Raw genomic sequence first — 6,438 nt, 5'->3', positions numbered from 1 at the left:
CTCGCTACTCTCTCTCCCCTCATCCGTTCCTCTCCCTGCAGCACACCCGAGCGCACTCGTCGCCGTCGCTCGCTGTCACCGCGGCCACCATCCACCACTCACCTAGCTGACGTGTCCGGAAGAACCGCAACACCACCCATGTCCCCTCCGCCGACTCACGCCTCGCAGGAGGCCCTGCTTCATAGTCATCGCGGTCATCTTCAACCTCGGGCACCCGAGCCCCTCGCCGTCGATTCGCGCCGTCAAGGACGTCCCCGAGCCCACTGACCTACTCCGCCGCCTCCCTGTGAGCTCCTCCTCCCAACTCCTCTCTCCCCGTCGTCGAATCCCTCCTCTAGCCCCCCTGGCCACCGCGGCCGACGATCGCCGCCGCCGTGCCTCGTCACCGTCATGGCTAGAGCCACTATTGCTCGAAGCCAAGCACACCACTATGCTCAACGCAGCTCTAGGAGCCCGCTGAGCCTCTCAGCGAGCTTGCTAGCCAAGCGTAGCCCGTGCCCGCGCATAGCCGTGCTCCGGCTGCCACTGTCGCCTTTCCCCTCGCCGCTGTAGCCCATCCCGGCACCGCCCACGGCCACCACCCGACGCGCCTCGACGCGCGGCATCCATAGAGCCCAGCCACGCGAGCTCTCGTCGTTGGAGATGGCCGGACGAGGAGCGCTGTCGCGTCCTGCTTAGCACCGGCGGCTAATCGCCGGTTGGTGACGTGGTGGATTAGTTTAGCCACTAACCCTGCAGTTAGTTTAATCAGGTAACACTGACAGTGGGCCCGACCCTGTTAATCATTAGATTAGGTTTATTCTAAAACATGTTACCTAACTGAGCCAATGACATGTGGGGCCCACGGGCCCGGTTTGACCAGGACCGACCCTGTTGACCAGCTGACGTCAGCATGACCTAGAGCTGACGCAGTAATCATTTTCTGGAATATTTCTAATTCAAAAATGATTTGGAAATTTCAGAAAATGTTGCAAACTTTGAAAAATCATAGAAATTCAACCATAACTCCAAATGAAATAATTTATATATGAAAAATGACCAGAAAAATCCAATCTATCCATCTGTACAATTTTCATGCATGTTTGAGCAACCTAAAGCTACTGTATGTGACAATTTGAATTAATGGCATTTGAAATGCCTTATGTGGAGCTTGAATTTGAATCTTGGGTTCAAACCAACTTCATTTAAATCGTTGCTAGCTACATTAGCTCAAACCACAGCATATTGCCATGTCATGATCATGCATCATATTATGCATTGCGTTGATTGTGTCCTTTCTCTCTTTGCCGGTGGTTGTTCCCCCTCGGTAGACATATGTTCCGACGATGAGTTCGATGACAACGATGAAGAGTTATACTATCTTCAGAAGTGCCAGGCAGGCAAAACCCCCTTGTTCATTCCGATACAATCCCACTCTCTTGCTCCTGCTCTCTTTTACTGCATTAGGACAACAATGATTCAACCGTTACATGCTGCGGTAGTTGAACCCCTTTCCTCTGCATGACCTGTCATTGCCACAGTAAATAGATGAAACCCACTAGCATGAATAGGAATTGTTTGAGCCCTGATGTGCCTACTCATTCATGCTTGTTGTCATGCCTGCTACTGCTTAGAGTTGAGTCAGGTCTGATTCATCGGGGATGAATTGGAATGTGGTGAACATATCCTACTGCTGAGAGCTAAGTGTGTGAACACGATTTGGTAAAGGTAGTGTTGAGTGGCCATGTAGGAGTACATGGTGGGTTGTCTCATTGCAGCCGTCCTCAGGAACTGAGTTATGTGTTTGTGATCCATGAACAGTTACTACCACGCATTGGAATGCTTAAGTGCCCCTCTCGACTTATTAATCTACCTGATCTCTGTCCAGGAGTTTCAACTAGTTTCTGGTGTTTGTAGGTAGTGTTAGTAGTCTACCAAGTGGCACCCGGTACAAGTGGGCTTGGGACAGACTAGGCACAGTGGCACGGTGTACCAAGTGGCACCCGAATGGTGGGCTTGGGAACCCTGCTCACATCGTTTGGGGCCGTGAGCGACACCCCGGCCGGATCTCCTTGCGGATGGAACCCGAATAGGCGATAAACCTGGACGAGAGACTTGTGTGATTAGTCAGGTCGTGGCCGACTCCCTCACCAGGCTTCTGCTTGAAGGTTCCCGAGATACACGACATGTACATGGTGGTAAGTGGCCAGAGCGTGTGTGAAGAAGTACACCCCTGGAGGGTTATCATTATCTAGTTGAATAGCCGGATTCCTCGGATATGGAAACTTGGACCCCTTGCATCGTTCATAGACAAGTGAAAGTGGATACTCTAAAATGCGCAAGATAAGCGTGAGTGCTATGGATGGCGTTCTCGTAGGGACATGGGAGAGGATCCATAGCGGTGTATTGATATGGTGAATATGTGGACTCGTGTGCGCCACCTCAAAGAGTTATTCGCAGTCGTAGTTCAGGATAGCCACCGAGTCAAAGCTAGCTTGCTGCAGTTAAACTCCACCACCCCTTTGATGATACCGATGCATATGTAGTTAGTTCTCATGTAAGTCTTGCTGGGTACATTTGTACTCACGTTTGCTTAATTTATGTTTTGCAGAGAGACTTCAGTCTCGCTAGTAGTGCCATGTGGACTTCGACGTTAAGCTTGTTACCTCAGCTACGATCTTGTGCCCTCGGCAGGGTCTTGTAGATAGTCAGGCTTCTCAGCCTTCTTCATTTGCAGTTGTCTGTACTCAGACAAGTTAAGCTTCCGCATGTGCTTGTTGCTTGTATGCTCTATGTGTGGGGTCATTAGACCCATGTTTGTAATACTTGGCTCCTCGGAGCCTAATGAATAATACTTGGGTCGTAGAGTTATGCTATGATGCCATGTTGTATTTACACATATCGAGCATATTGTGTGTATGATTAAAATGCTTAGTATGTGTGGGATCTGACAACCTAGTTGTTTATCCTTGGTAGCCTCTCTCATAGGGAAATGTAGTCCTGTGCTTCCATGAGCCATAGTAGTCCGCTATAGCCCGGTTCACTAGAGTACTGCTAGCCCAGCACTACTGCTTCGGTACACTTGACTGGCCGGCATGTGATTCACTTCGTTCCCGTGTCTGTCCCTTCGGGGAAATGTCACGCGGTGACATCCAGAGTCCTGCCTAGCCTACTACAGCCCGGGTTCCCGGAGTCCTGTTAGCCCAGTCTACAGCTTGGATTCGCGCGCTGCCGACCGACATGCTCGATGTTGATTCATGTATGCATGTCCCCATAAGTTAGTGCCACTTTGGGTTCACGGCTAGTCATGTCGGCCCGGGTTCTCTGTCATATGGATGCTAGCGACACTATCATATACGTGAGCCAAAAGGCGCAAACGGTCCCGGGTCATGGTAAGGAGACACCCGTGGGAATACCGTGCGTGAGGCCGTAAAGTGATATGAGGTGTTACAGGCTAGATCAGTGTGTGACATAGAATCGGGGTCCTAACAGCTTTGCTATCAGAGCCTAACTGCCTGTAGGATTACCAAGCCAAACTGGTGGAAGTCGTGTCTAGAAATGCTTTAGTTATATAAGGGAATTGATTGTGGAAGGGAACGTAGGGCTCTTTTTACTCCTTATACCTTATGTCCTTCTGATCCGGGTCATCCTATCTTTCCTACGAGGATTAAGAACTAGTCTTTCTCTTCTCTCTACCAGGATCACGTGTTACTAATCCGTAGACTCTTAGGATTGTTGGTTCCAAGCCTCTGTTCAGTTCTACTACTTCCGTATGTTCATAGCTGGCCTCAGAACCTTGATATTGTGATGTTGAGTGGTCATGCCACCATTTTGCAGGATGTCTCAAATCTTTTGAGCATCTACAACTGCTATGTTGTCCGAGTCATCCCAGGTTTCTAAATAGTCTGTTGCATTTGCAACTCCCTTCTTTCTGTTCCCGATGTTCCTTTGGTCCAGATTAACCACACTAACCAGTGGGTTGAGATACTCCATTGCCTTGACATATATGTTGAAGCTATTATTATGACCCTAGGTGTCTTAGAGGACCACCTAGTAATCTAGCCATGTTTTGTATTACCAGTGTGATGATTATGGCCATCATTCTCGAAAGCATCCCGTGATGTTATTTCGTATGTAGGTATTCGATTTCCGGGTTCTTGAACCCAGGAATCACTCTACTCACTTCCCGTTGTTAGTGTTTGCTCATTCCTTTAGGTTATTAGTAACCTTTGTGATAGCCCTCGAGGTCTGTGGTATTTCCTTCTTCCAAATACCATGAACGGCTTATGGCAGAAGTTCTTTTGAACCAAAAGATCACAACCAGAGTGCTCTTGATGAGTTCTCCATTTTACATTGTGAATCTGCCAGTTCTACCATTCCGCATGGGTTATCCGGAAGAAATGTTGAGCTTCGCTCGACATACTAATCTATGCATCCAGAACTCAGAAAATCGTATGTTCCTTGAGTTGTCCCTCCTTAGTTGTTTCTGACCTTCGTCTATCAATTGATAGTCGAGGGTATATCATTGCGTTCGCTCATAAAAGTCTATTATTCTTGTGGTCCGTCAAGCCGTTCTATTTCAAAATGACTAGGAGAAACAAACTCCAGTACCTCATCCATATCTAGGATTGGGTCAAAGCAGTTGTATTTCGCAGATCAAAATGCAACCCAGCTTTTGGTTCTATTCTACCCTGAAGTATTACCCACTTTATGTCAGGAACGTCATGAGAATTGCACCTTCTCTTATGAATTATTGACGTAGTGATACTTCTCGCCATCATTATTCATTCCTCGGTGTCGTGTTGTCGCAACCGGAATGCCGACAAGTGAATCGTGATGTGTGAAATCAATACTCCTAGCAACTGCGTTGCTTGGTAGTTAATGGACAATAATCTTATCCTTAGCATGTTGATTATTGAATCATCACCCTAAGGTTTATCGTGCTACCTAGTCCTTATTTCCGGTGCACTCTTCGATCAATGAGTTAGGATTATTCAATCCCTTGCTTATTTGATCATATCGTCTTGCTCTGAAAAGCAAGATTGTTCTCGAGCTTTGTAACATATCAGTGGTTCATGATGTTTCGAATATCTTCTCGGAAGTATTACCAGGTTGTCACCTGACCGCCATGTTGAGTTCGTGATCATGTTGGTTTTCCTCCAAACCACCCATTCTCCAAGAATCTGTGTGGGATACCCCCTGAGCTAGTTGGTTAAGCCAAACAACAACTTGGAGAGTTGGAAGATAAAAGCTTGTCTGACTTAGTTCATGTTAAGGGATATCTTTTTGTGTGTGTGTGTGTGTGTTGAAGAAAGATGATATCTCCATCGATTGGTCCTCGTGATCAGTTGTGAGATCTATTGTCTTGTCCAAACTTTGATTTGAGCATGGGCTATCCTCAAATCAAATCAGAACCAAAATATTCGTAATGTTGTCTTACTCGTGGTTGATCCCCTGAGCATACACCATTACATCTTTGGTCTGACCAATACTCACATTGTTCACATAATGGTGGAATTCCAGTGATATGGAAATTATGATGAGTTGTTGTTCAGCCCATCAGCAGCATCTTGTCTCTTCCACGATTCATGTTGAACATTGAGCTAGTGTTGGAAACTTTTGTAAGCATTGCCTTCGTGTTCCACTCATGAGGTATATGTTTGGGTGAAAGAAGTGACTTTCTCCAAGTTCATGTTCATCAGGTGCAAGTTGCCGCCGTGAATTTGAGAAAGGTTTGTTTTGCTTCCGCTAGAACCATCCCAAGTCAGTCATGCATATGTGCGAAGTATTTTGTGGTCTGGAGACTTGCAACCTTCATTCTATATGTATTCCTAGCACACCAAGCCACTGAGTGAATTGTTCAAGGAGAAGAAGTTCCTTCTTAAGAGCATGCCTTATGCAAGGACTTTGATATCCTCGATGATGGTTCCCCACCAGAACTCGATAGTGTTTTATTATAAGACTACTATGTGGCCATTCTTGTCTTGGACAACGTGTTCACATGTGTGTAGCAGAACCCGCTCATGTTTCGGAGCTTGCTACCATAGTTCATTTCCCGAGAATATCGAAACGTCGTCTCGTCGATTTGTGTTGCAAACTTTCATTTTTCTCTCTAGACTTGATGGGTCTGGAATATCCCGACACCAACCAGATCTGAATCTCAGGCAGATATGATGGTTGGAACATTTCCTAGGAACTATAATATTGGTCTCTCTGTAACCGGTAAAGTGGATGTCGTGGCCAACACACCTAGCCGGAAGACCTATTATTGTAGTATTTTGCTTGAAGAAGTTGGCCACCTCCCCATAAGGATCTCGTAGAATTTATTCCAGTAGTTGTTCCTTATGGATTTTTGTGTTCCCGAAGTCCGACCTTCTACTTGATGTTCTAGATATCAAACCATATCTATGAATGGATTACGCTAGCACATCAAGAAGAACATTAGAAGCGGAGTGCTAA

Source organism: Triticum aestivum, chromosome 4A, assembly GCF_018294505.1.
Source record: "Triticum aestivum cultivar Chinese Spring chromosome 4A, IWGSC CS RefSeq v2.1, whole genome shotgun sequence".
Taxonomy (NCBI): Eukaryota; Viridiplantae; Streptophyta; class Magnoliopsida; order Poales; family Poaceae; genus Triticum; species Triticum aestivum.
This window is presented reverse-complemented; position numbering follows the sequence as displayed.